This window comes from Mauremys mutica, chromosome 7 (genome assembly GCF_020497125.1).
Source record: "Mauremys mutica isolate MM-2020 ecotype Southern chromosome 7, ASM2049712v1, whole genome shotgun sequence".
NCBI classification, from domain to species: domain Eukaryota; kingdom Metazoa; phylum Chordata; order Testudines; family Geoemydidae; genus Mauremys; species Mauremys mutica.
This window is the reverse complement of record NC_059078.1, coordinates 2805432-2817437: the sequence shown is the minus strand read 5'-3', so window position 1 is coordinate 2817437 and position 12006 is coordinate 2805432. Positions and strand designations below refer to the sequence as shown.

At 41.7% G+C, this 12006-nt stretch overlaps 1 protein-coding gene and 1 long non-coding RNA gene across 12 annotated transcripts in view; one reads left to right on the top strand and one right to left on the bottom strand.

Annotated features, from left to right (window-relative positions):
- The window catches only part of LOC123374009, a 192121-nt gene that overhangs the window by 37664 nt on the left and 142451 nt on the right, over positions 1–12006 (bottom strand). For all 3 annotated transcript variants that reach the window (XR_006580973.1, XR_006580974.1, XR_006580975.1), the window contains one exon: positions 318–398. This is a non-coding gene — a long non-coding RNA (uncharacterized LOC123374009). The remainder of the gene's footprint in view (positions 1–317; positions 399–12006) is intronic.
- FHIT (fragile histidine triad diadenosine triphosphatase) overlaps positions 1–12006 on the top strand; it is a 1025256-nt gene that overhangs the window by 944880 nt on the left and 68370 nt on the right. The gene's annotated exons all lie outside the window — the stretch shown is intronic.

The following is a 12006-nucleotide window of genomic DNA, read 5'->3' as shown; positions in this document are numbered from 1 at the left end:
TCTCTCATTACTGAAATTTTCTTTCTTTAATAAACAATTTAAAGTAGAGAGAAAATGTATGCGGATGAAAGCAATTAGATTGCGCATGGAGTGTGCTTTGGAGATTGATTGGAAACCGACACAAATGGTCTTCTACATCTTGCAACTGTGCTGAATAGTTTTATTGTATATGCCACCCACATTCTCAATTTGTGCTTTCTAAACAGTGTGCTTTGCAGGAGCCATTCGGTGTGGTTTAAGTGGCCTTCCTATGAAATACTGTTGCTACATTTCCCATTTCTATTTTGATTGTAATATAAATGATAGTATGTACTTACATTTCAAATTCTGTTGCTGAATCATTTCCTTGAGATCCTTGAGTAGCATCTTTGGGGGACAGAACCTGAGAGAGAGGTGTGCTAACAACACATGAAAACATTGAGATTAGATTTAAAAATTCAAGCCTTAAGGCAACTAGTTTTCTGAAAACAGAGTACCTTATCGTTGGTAATTTAGAAAATTAATGCAAAAACACCATCTGCTAAACTTCAGCTCTATGAATACTCTTTGGTCTGTGGAGAGTACAGACTGTATGCGAGACTATTGATCCCCCATCTGCTTCGACATGATCCTTTACAAATGTTTCTCACTGAATTAAGTGCTACATTAGTAATTTAACATTAGACAGAGCACAGTCATCCAGATCACTGTTTGAGACATGGCATTTTTGGGAGAGTGGGGGAGGATCTCGTGCATTCATGCCATCTTTGGTAAACGTGTTCATGGTCTGTGTTCATATGGCCCCTAGCACAATGGGTATCTAGTCCCTGACTGGGGCTCCTTGACAATATAGTAGTACAAATGAATAATAATATTTGGGCTTTAGTTAATGTTATCTTTCATTGAAATACTGTGTGTTCTAGGTCAGGGTTCTCAAACATTTTCCTGGACTGGGCCACATCTTTATAGAAAGATGGTCTCCTCCTGGATACTTCCACTGCCAGTCCCATTCGTACAGACAACCTGCCTTCCCATTGTTAATTCTAGTGCCTCTACCTTTCCGTTTCTTTCTTACTGCTGGAGGAGTCCCTGAACTGCTCTGGGTGGTTTGCTGGAACACCGCCCTACTCCCACCCCTCAGGACACACACAGGCTGGGTCACATCAGTCATTGGAGCATTGTGGGCATTTCCAGACTCTGCGCTGAATGTCATGAGCCATTATTTTAAAAGTATGGGGGTTTTTTTTTTGCCATTTACATTTTTTTGTATTTTTCTCCCTTTCCCCCCATTATGACTGTTGGAAAAATAGCCACCCAAGAATTCCTGCTTTCCATTGTGAGATGTCCAGCAAAGCCACACAGGACTAGTGTCTGGTTTGCCCTGGGATGGATCATAAGTGGTTGTGCAGCACACTCGCCTCCCCAAATGTCAAAGGGATATTTCAGGTTCAGGTGAGACTGAAAAGAGAATTAGCTATTTTCATGCAGGACAGGTCCATGAATGGCTACTAGCCAAGATGGTCAGGGATGCAACCCCATGCTCCAGGTGTCCCTAAACCTCTGACTGCCAGAAGCAGGGATTGGATGACAGGGGAGAGATCACTCAATAATTGCCCTGTTCTGTTCAGTCCCTCTGAAGCATCTGGCACTGGACACTGTCAGACGACAGGATACTGGATAGGGTGACCAGACAGCAAGTGTAAAAAATTGGGAGGGGGGTGGAGGGTAATAGGCGCCTATAGAAGAAAAAGCCCCCAAAATTGGGACTGTCCCTATAAAAGCAGGACATCTGGTCACCCTAATACTGGGCAAAATGGACTACTGGTCTGAGCCAGTATGGCCGTTCTTATGTTTTGGGCCTTCCCGGTTCTTCTTCTTGTGGCTTATAAGGCCTCTGTGCATATGTCTACACTGCAGTGTAAGCCCAGGGTTCAAACTCAGATTCAAGCCTAACCCTCCTCCATTTACACACAAATCGCACTAACCCAGGGCTTGACCCAGGGTCACAGGACACCCCAGGGGATGGAGGGTCTGAGACTGAGTCCAGCCAGGACTCAGGGTTCAAGCCTCTTTGCTCTGCAGTATAGATGCAGCCCCACAGGACTCGTGTTCTGGGAGTCTGCCAAAAGCATCCCACAATGCCATAGGCTGACTTTTGTCTTCTGGACAGTCAAGTTTGGTGGACAGTCCAGCTTTCCAACACTGCACCACAAACAAAGGGCTAGAGTAACCAAGTTTTGAAAGGTTGCCAAGAAGTAAGGGATATGGGTGGTTGAACTTTGGCCTATATAATGCAGTGTAGACACTGGAGCTCCAGGTTGGGACCAGAATTCAACAATTCCTAATCTACAGTTACAAATAAGTGCACACGCTCAAGGTTAACAAACCCAGGGTCTACTAACTTGAGTCCTACTAACCCTGGGCTTACATTGCAGTGTAGACATATCCTAAGACAAAAGCCTTAACTGAGCCATAATCAAGTCTCCCAGCTGAACATCAAGACTATGCTGGTTTCTGCCTGCTTAACCACAAGTGTGGTTTGATAGGCCCTGTGTTAATCCTCTAGTGTTAACAGGTCATATTTTGAAGCATCAGCTCCTCTGTGCCTCAGGACAGATTTGGAAAGCAAGGCCTTGATTCCTCAGATTGAGGGCATTGTCAGGAGGAACCTACTGAGTTTCTATCGCTCCTTTGTCTCCTACAAGTAAATGGTGAAAACTTTAAGAGGATCACACTCTTAATATCATTAGCACAGACCATTCATACCCTGGAAACATGAGAATGTACAGCATGCTTTGCTGTCCTTTCCCCACCATAGTGCTTTGTCTGGTTCCAAGATATACATGTCTCAGCAGACTGGCCAAAGTACGGTCTCTTCCATAATCTAGCTTTTCTTGAATTTCTTGTCCTTAGGCACATTTGAACTGAGTCTTATATTCTGAACCTCGATCCTCTGGATGTGTTCTGCACAACTGGAACTGACACCCATTGTGGTAATATCAGTGCTCTCCTCTCATGCATCAATGACACAACCTGCTTTCCCTCTCTGATTGGAGTGTGATGGTGAGCAGGCAAACCTACTGGTACCTTAACATAGATGAGCCTGAGGACTGTTCTGATGCCAAGTACATTTTTGCTAGGCTGAAGCAGTAAAGCCCCAATTACAGTTTCCCCCCACTTCATCCTTCCTCAGGATCTAAGTTTCTGGAGCATTGCAAAAACAGCCAGTGTGGCCCAGAGTGTCTGGTCATTGGTATTCATTGTATCCTTCATAATTTTATACACTGCACTCTGTTTTATTCCCCCAGCTCTTCATACTAAATAATCCCAGGCTTTTCCACCTCTCTTCATAAGAAAATCCTATCATACGTCTAAACATTTTCATTGACCTTTCCTGGGTTAGCCAGGAGTTGCCATCAGTATCCAGGCACTCAGGTCTACCGTATAACACCACTTTATGCTCTTACAGGAAAATTAAGTTTCTCCTTAAATGTTTCTTCATAGCAATTGGCCTGTGCTAGAGGGTACTTAGCAATTCTCAGTCTGAGATAGGCACAAAGTGAATTTCAGAAGTGTTCCTTGAGCGCACAGAAAAGGAGCTCATTGTATAACTGCAACACAACTGATCAAGTGCTAAACAGAGGGTGGTTGAAAAAATATTATATTTTGTGTGCAAAAAGATGAGAGATCCAGATTTACACCTGATATGCAAACTAAATCTCTTTGTGAGATTCTGGGAAGTTTAGTTATCTTTCAGAATATATTTTCTATTGTGTGTGCCACTTTATCTGCTGTTTGGATGTGGTGCTGGGAGCACAGCTCACTTTGCAGATATTTGGGTATTTCCAATAAACTTTGTTAGCTATGAAGGTCATATTTTATATTAAGGTTCTGTTCATAAAGGATTAATACATTGTTAATAGTTATTTTATAAATGATTCATGGATTGTTATAGGGTCCATCAGGCCAGTAGGTTGCTTATAATAATTACTTATAATTGTGTATAATACCTTGGATTGATGAGTTTATGTATAACACATCCTATTCATGTCTGTAACATGCTTATAACATTATAGCAATCTTTTATTTACCCTTTACATACCATTTATTAATGGAACCTTAGCATACAGTGTGACCATACTAGTTTTTCAAAATAATTTAATCCAGCAACTAAGAAGGTAATTAGCTTAGAACATATGCACATGGTCCAGGATGCTTCATTTGAATTGCCTGTTCCTATTGTCTCTTCACCCTTGTCAACAGCAAAAGGCGGTGGGATGTTGGTCCAACCAGTAGCTAATGGGCAGGAGTATTTAATTAATCTGGAGACAGAGCTGAGAAGAGAGCTGCTAGGGATACAGCAGGATATCTTGGTTCCCACTTTTAAATAAAGATGAGTCTGAGCTGCAAAATGTTTATTTTGCTTTTGAACCTATCGAAGTTCATAATGATCAATGCCAGATCTAGGGTTTTGGTTTTGGCCAATTTCTCTTCGCAGTCATATTAATGATCCACAGTAGTTTCTAATACAAATTAGGGCCCTGATCCTGCAAATGATTGTGCCCGAGCATCCCTATACCTGAAGTTGATGGTATACTATGTGCGTGCAGGGGTGGACATGTGCCCAGCTGATTTTAGGATCAGGGCTTATAATAACAATAAGATAAGTGGAAATAGGTTTGTATTTGTTCATCTTACTGTCTTAGAAATCTCCATATCATTTGTTGCAAATCTAAAGCCAGGCATATCCCTCTTTATGAATGGAACACCTATCAAGATCAGAAGCTCGCTGTTTAACAGGTGTAAATGGTATATAAAGGGCCTGAAAGCACCACATGAAAGTGTTAAAAAGAGAGTAAGGTTGACAGTTCCACTCAGTCAGAAACTGCAATAAATTAAATGTTATGAAACGCTTATAAGCCTAGGGACTAAGATGCTCAAAGACAATTACCAACTAAACATTTCATTAATGAAATAATGACTAATTATAATTACTAATTAAAATTCAGGATTATGATGTTGGTTTTAAGCATTAACAGGAGTAATGCCATTACCATTTTTAATGAAATTCCAATAAGGAAAATTATAGCAAAACTAAAAAAAATAAATAAATAAAACCGTACAGGCTGCGGCAAGATTAGAAGTTATTGTTAAACCCAGAGGCATAGAATTTTCCCAGCTGGTGAACTTAAGTTAAGTAAGTTTAATATACTGTAATTTAATTACTAATCATAGTTTTTCTTCACAGTGGGAATTGATACTAGGTTTATATTTTACAAGAACAAAAGACAAAACTTAAATAGCTACTGTATGATGGGTGTTGATATTGTGGTACAGGCTACAAATAAAAGAATATTTTGCTGACTTTTGCATAACATTTGGATTTAGATATATTATAGTGCCATTTTACATAATATTTAATTAATGATTACAGGATTATAAATTAAATACTCTATGCCGATTTTATAATACAGCTACAGTGCGGCCTTTATAAAGGGTATATGCAGTATAATTTTACATATATAAGATATATCTTCTTTGAATAATTAATACATCGGCATATTAGTAAATGCCAAAGTCCCAAAGGAAGATGAAATTTGACCTACATTAATAAAGCTATTTAGGATTCATTAACTGTACACAAATTTCTGAAACTATTTGCCGCTATTCACCTTTTCATACATAATGCAAAGTGTTGCCTTGACTAGAATTCCTAGCTCACAGACTGTTGGTTGCATTGTTCCTGCAGTTAGGTGGTTTTTGTCTTTTGTTAACCTGGCTGACGTTTTATCTGCTCATTTTTTGTAGCTCTCAAATGTCCAGGTGTGACAAGTTGAGGCCTCTGACTGTACAACTTCTGAATTGTGGGTGATGTGATGAAATTACTGTGTCCCAGCACACCTATATGTATGTGGATCCCACAGGAGTTAGCAGGTTCTGTCATGTCTCTGCCAGGCCAGACAATGGAGTGTGATCAGCACTCCAGGACAGTCTATTCAATGGGTTTGTTCTACCTGGGAAAAGACACTTTCTCCTCTTGCCTGAAGGGAGCAGGGGTTGGGAGACCTGGGAAATTACCAAAAGGTGGAACGAAAGAAGCAGGAGTCTATAATGGGACCCACAGTGGGGGCAGGGGGAAGAGACATTTGACACCAGATTAAGGCGAGAGAGGCTGCTGCAGGGGCAGGTTAGGCAATGGGGTGGAGGATCCTGCCCGTCTGACAGAACGCAGATGCTCCCAAGGGAAAGATGAGCTTGTGAGACGGTTGTATTGAGGATGTTGTATTGTATTGTGTGACCTGTGCTCACCTCTGTTTTACATGATTAAGTATAAACAGCATAAAGATGCTAGGCTGTCCAAAGGGAGGAGAGGGGGAATGTTGACTGCTTCCCAATTGCTGCACGCCCCTGAGAGGGTTAAGCTGTAAACCAGAAGCTTTTGGGTTGCGTTCTGGGTGAGGGGTATGTGCACGTGCTGGGGAGTCTGATGGGTCAGCACTGCACCCGGAGGGGCTAGGCGCCCGGACAGCAGGTTCCAACACTCGGACGGGGTGCCAGGAAGTTCTGTGCCCCGAGAGCGTGCCTAGAGACTCCAAGATTGGGGCAGCGGCTGGATGCCGTTCAGGTCTCAGCAGCTTGTAACACCCCGGAGATTTGGAGCACAAGGGCTTGGATTCCCCTCACAGCTTCCCTCGTGGCAGACAAGAAGTGACACCAGGCCAACCAGAAGTCAAGTCATAGAGGTGCACGGCTGAAGTATGGCTGAGACTCCACCTTTCCTGGAGCTTCTGGCCCTTTTAAGAAAAGCTTATTGGAATGAATCCAGTCAGGTGACCAGACCATACTGAGTGTCTGCTCCTGTTTCCCTTGATGCCAATGGCAAGACTACTGTTGACATTGTGCCGTGTGGGAGAAGAACGGCCCCTGAAAAGGGGTCTTTGTCCAGTCAGATCTGAATGTAAAGTAGATGAAAAATTCTGCAGAATTTGCCAACCAGGGATAAAAGCATGTAGATAATTGTATGTTTCTTGTAAATTCAGATGGAGAAGTAGAAGCCACACAGGAAAGGAGAGAGATGGTACATCTAGAATGCTGTTGCGAGTGAGGTTCCCACCCTGAGTTGACAAGCTTGTGCTAGCTTGGTGTAACACCAACAGACTGTGGTGGGCAGGATCAAACCTGGGACTTCTGGAGTTTAGTGCATGAGTCTCTACCACATGAGCTAAAAGCCAACCGGCTGTTCGCTCAGGCTGTAGAGCAGACTCATTAATCTCTCTCTGTCTCTGTCTCGGTGCCACTAGAGGAGACAGAACACCACACCCAGGAGGTGTGTGGGCTACCTCGAGCTCTGGCGGAGACCAGGGCAAGCCCTGTGAGTTCAGACCCAGGGGGCCAGGTGGGCTTGGGAGTCCAAGCTGCTGTCCACGTCGCAGTGTCCACACAGCTACGTTTAGTGCCCTCGCTCGAGGCTTGCCCCCAGCTGCAATGCAGATATACCCGGAGGCTCCGCCTTAGAGAGACAAAGGGCTTCCTCTTTATTATTCATGTTTACACCCAGTTATTTGTGTTCCCAAGAAACAACAACCAGAACGTATAGGAGAGAGTAAGCAATGAGGCCCGAGGAACTTGCCTGAGTTTACCACACAGGTGAGGTAAATAATGCAAGTGGGTATGAAAGCTACACAGGAAGTTACACAAGTAAACGGTGGAACCGGTGAGAAACACAGGAATATTAATCTATGCACAGTAGTCATTGGAAGTTCAGAGGATGTAAGTAGCAGGCCGACTCACAGAGGAGCCATTGTATATACACAGCTTGGTGTGGTGTCTTTGTTGGCAAGACTATGCTGTTAGTCACAGATCTGAATAACGGGTGTTGAAAATAATGGATTTTGAGATTTAGGAGGAAATTCTGGCCCCATTGACATCAATAGGCATTTTTCTATTGACTTCCGTGGGAACAGGATTTCCCCCATAGCTCTGTTTCTTGTGTTTTTATTTACCCTTGACAAAAACAATTGGACTAAATTCATCCTTGGTATAAACTTCACTGGACTAACATGAGAGAAATTTAACTTATTACTTGTTCTTTTCACATGAAGTACTCCAATTACTAATCATTAATATGCTGGACTGTTGCTTCAAAACTGTACAGCTGATCAGTGTTTCCGTTACAGTTTTAAATTATCCCAGATGTAATTGAGATGCATGAAATAAATGGAGAGTCCACTTTTTCCAAACGAGGCTCCTAAAATTTGTAGTTAACCCACAGCAAAGATGAAGTTGGCAGTTTTGCTCTCTTGGGTACATGTGCATTCAAGGCCGGCTTTAGGACGTGCGGGGCCCGATTCGAAAGAGCTGCCGCCGAAATGCAGCCGTCCGGCAGCAGCTCAATCGGTTGCCATTGTTTCCGGCGGCACTTTGGCAGAGGGTGTGGGGCCCGATTCCTGGGAATTGGGGGAATCACCCTAAAGCCGGCCCTTTGAGCATTGTGTACCTTTTAGAGAGGAGTTGAAAAGAAACTTAGTACCTGGAACTGCCTGTCTGTACATTTCTGAATGGGAGAATGTTATGTGCACAAGGCGGGCTCAGAATGTCATTGATTTAGTCCATCTCTGTTGTTTAGTGGCTAGGTGCTATTATAATGGCAACATTTGCAATTTTGCATTAAAATGAACACATGGAAAATGTGCGCAAAAAGCAACCCTTAGTTTCGTTTTCTTAGCATTAAATATGGATTCCTTGGTTTTCCCCTTCTGTGCTATGGGTACAAACTAAACTATTTGGTGGAGTGTTGTTAAAGAAACTTAGACTTCAGGATAAATCTACCAAATAAAAGCACAGAGTAAGGGCCCGAACCTGTTTTTCTTACTAACCTAGAATGGCTCACTGACATGAATGACTCATTGAGGTGTGTGGAGATGTTTGGTTGAGTAAGGACACAACTCATGGAATGGAAAACTTACAGCATGTGCTAATTACAGAATCTCCTAATTAGCTATACTTATCAGCTTCTAAGCAAGCTGAAGTGGGTAGCATTTGATAGTGTTGCTGACCTTTTTAGTGTTCTTTGGGAAAAAAAAAACTCTCAGAAATGAAGTGTTTGTAAAATTCATCAGCGAGCAATTAATTTGGGCAATTAGAGGACTATAGTATGAGTTAGCACATCTGTGCATATCAGAACATAAACGGACTTAAATGTTGCTGCACAGGCATCAGTTTGTATTGAAAATGCCTTATGTGGACAACCAAAGAAATGTATCGATGTAGTACAATCTTTCTTGTTGCAGTTATAAACAAAATGAATGATTACCCCCAGAGCAAGTCAGATTCAATTTTATTCTGTGCATAAATTAGATAAGGATTTACTTTGACTTCTTTTGGAGGATCAATATGGGTTGTGATAGCTTATTCAAATGTCTGTCTGATGTTAAGAAACAAACTGATTTGCTAGTCCTTTAATGCCAAGGTCTTGACAACTCCTTTCCTATATGGTTCTTAACCTCTGAATACTTATATACATAAAAACCTTCCGCTTATTCTTATATCCACAGAGAGTCTCAATCTGATCTCACTTACGTTTCAGTATGCCAAAGCAAGTCCATTGGCATCAATGGTCTAAAAGCAGTGTAAGTAAGGGCAGGGACAGGCCTATCCCAGTTAGCCCTGTGCCTGTGCCCCATGTAAATCATTATAGCCCCATAGAGTCATTGAAAATATTGTAAATAGCACAGAAAAACAAGAGTGTTGGGTCATCCTAAGGATTTTGTTCACTTTAGCAGCCCGTTTCCCAGCCTTGAAAGAATACATTTCTCTTTGCACTGCTGCTGTTAGATGTAGCTATTGCTTTTCAGCTAATGGCCATGAGACACTTAAGATGATGAGGGGGAATTTTAACACCACGATAAGGAAAGGTCTTTGTTTTAAGGCACATGCTGTATATAAGAGAAGTGAATATTTTCCTTTTAAACAAAACAGTAAAAAAGCATGACCTTCGATAAGGGGTTTAAGACCCAAATATGATGAGTTTTCAGTCAAACTTTTTTTTCTTACTTTTTAAGCTGTCAATGTCTGTAAAGTGTGATCATCTCCCACACTAGATATAAAGCAGTGATGGGATCCTAATGTGGTTTCAAACTCATCGGTTGAAATGAATTTCCATGGTCCTGAAAATGATTATATTCACATTTTTTTCCAGATCTATGTGGATGCACATTGGACTTCCCCTCTGAGGATGTCTGATGTTATTGCTTAATGGAGTCTACATTTTGTAAATTACTGAAGCATAGCACCAATAAATAACCCCACCTTAAAGTCTGTGCCAGTCAAAACATTTTTCACAGTTTTATGTGAAGACATACATTGTTTTTATGCAGCTGTCTCTTTCTGAACTAATTTTATTATCATATATCAAGATTTAAAGACCACCTTAAGTGAAGGTTTGCCATTTTTTTAATACGGTTAAGTGCTATGTATCCTTATTTATTCTCCAGTATTTACTTATGAACATTTGCAATGACAACAAAACATATGATCGGCACAGCAGAAAGCATATTTTCAGGTTAAAAAAGCATGATTGAAAAGGAAACTCAGTAAGTTGTGGCTTGAATCTTGTCTCCTTCCCCACCTCACACTGTGGAGCTGATGCTGCAGCAAACTTTGCGGCTGACGCACTCTTAATCAGATAGGAAAGGCAAGAAGCAAGGGCATGACATTCTGGCCCCATTGAAGTCAAGGAGAGTTTTGCCACTGACTTCAGTAGGGGCCAGAATTTCACCCAGAGTTTGGTGAGTTTGATGCCCAGCAACAAATAAGGAAGAAAAGAGAGTTCAGATTGGCCTAGTCAGTTGATAGTTGAGGTTGCTGTACAGCTGCAGAAGACCATTGTGTAGCTAACCGAGGCAGATGACTCTGTGCCTCATCGAGGAAGGCGTCAGTAAGCACTCAAGCATGGAATGGTGAGGCAGTTCACTAGTGTCGTAAAAGACACCAGTTTCTCGGCCTGCACAAGGCCCTCCAATTCCACAGCAATGGATACAATGTAACAACCTAGACAGAGGAACTTACGATATGGAAATATGAACTCCCAAGATATGTGGATGTCCTGGCACGTAACATCAGGGCAAGCATCTGGAAATACCCTGAGACATAGGTAGGCAGCCCGTATGGCCAACACAGTAGTGAAAAAGAAGCTGTTTTCGCCTATGAAGCAGTTTCCTTATATGTGACTTATACTGTTTAATGGTACATTGTGGGATGGCCAGCATACTCATGAGGAAAGCGGACAGAATGGCAAGGGTTCTAGGAGATTCAAAAATATGGGTCGCTAACAACTAAAGATTGGCATCATTTGGAGCTCTTGAAGATTAAGATCTCAGAACATTTATAATTTCTGTGCAGTAGCTTTCGGTATCCTTCACAACTCGATACCAACATCTCTACAGCTTTTGTAACTTCACAAGAATTAGAGTGGAACGTTGGATGTGTCTGGAGCTGTACCCAGGGTTGCGCTTGGATGTCAAAATCACTATCTGAAATTTGGGTTTCCAGTCAATAACTCAGCCCTCGGCATGTGAAGCATATTGTAGATTCTCCTCCCCACCCACCCCATCTTTCTTTGTGTGTTATTTCTCCTTCCTTGCAATCTTCTTTGATGAAATAAATTACCAGTTATTACATTATCAGGAAAGAAACTGTTTTGTTGTTAAAGGTGACCTGCAAAGACAGCATTTCTAGAATTTTTCACGTTACCTTTGCAAGTCTCCTTTAATAGTTCTAAAATGATAAGAGCTTTTGTATTATAAGTGTCTCAGAATTACTTATCTAAATTATGAGTGAGGTGGATGTTATACTTCAAAGGACGTGCTTTCTCCTCACCCTGTTCTCAGACAAAGTACTGTCTTTTCCTACAGTGTGGTCTTCTGCATTGCTCATTTTTGGCACTATAATGAGATATATGCCACTACAAAACTGCATTAAAAGATTTTTTAATGCAGTCGGGAACCACAGCTAACAGACCTTCTATCA